This window comes from Belonocnema kinseyi, chromosome 1, assembly GCF_010883055.1.
Source record: "Belonocnema kinseyi isolate 2016_QV_RU_SX_M_011 chromosome 1, B_treatae_v1, whole genome shotgun sequence".
NCBI classification, from domain to species: Eukaryota; Metazoa; Arthropoda; class Insecta; order Hymenoptera; family Cynipidae; genus Belonocnema; species Belonocnema kinseyi.
Window position 1 is genome coordinate 173558869 of NC_046657.1, and position 814 is coordinate 173559682.

Below are 814 nucleotides of genomic sequence, written 5' to 3' on the forward strand. Positions count from 1 at the left end.
AGGAAATTTGAAGAAAAAAAAACAATAATTAATTTATAAACAATTACATCAAGCTTTTCGCAGAATGAGTACTCTTCAAAATCATTCACTATTATGTTTAATTAATAAAATACGATTTTAAAAATATTTTCTTAGAAAAAAATAACTGTTTAAAGAAATTCAGTCTGTTCGAAAAATTAAAAAAATAGTTTATGTATTCTTTCTATACACTATACAGTCAGAAAAATAATTGTATGTTTTCCATTTTATATTATTTCCCAAAAGTTTCCGAAAGAAAACTGCTTTATCAAATAATAATTTATATAAACAAATAACAATTTATTAAACATTAGAAGAAATGTAACACAATTATGTAATTATTTAACAAAAAGTATCATAGAATACCAACTTGAGAAAAAAGTGGACATCTCTGTGTCAATTTCTAGACCTTCTGAAATTAAACAATAATTAATTGTTTAAATAATCACACAATGTTTTTCAATTAATTTACTTATCCAAGCAATGACTAACCATAACATTTCATTCAGAAAATACATTTTTTTACTTTTTTTAGGAAAAAAGAAATGTTCAAATAAGTTACATTTATTTTAATGATTACAAATGGCTTCCGAAGTCCTGGGGAAATTTAAAATGTCCATTATTAATTATTTGCATTCAAAAATGGCATAAATTGGTGAAAATTAATAATAATACGTGAAAATGTAGTTTTTTAAATATTTGGGTCATACTTGTGGCCCTGCGAGGAGGGGGTGGGGTGAGGGGGGTTAGAAATAAAAGTTGTTAATATGATTTTATTTCGTAGACACACCTCTTC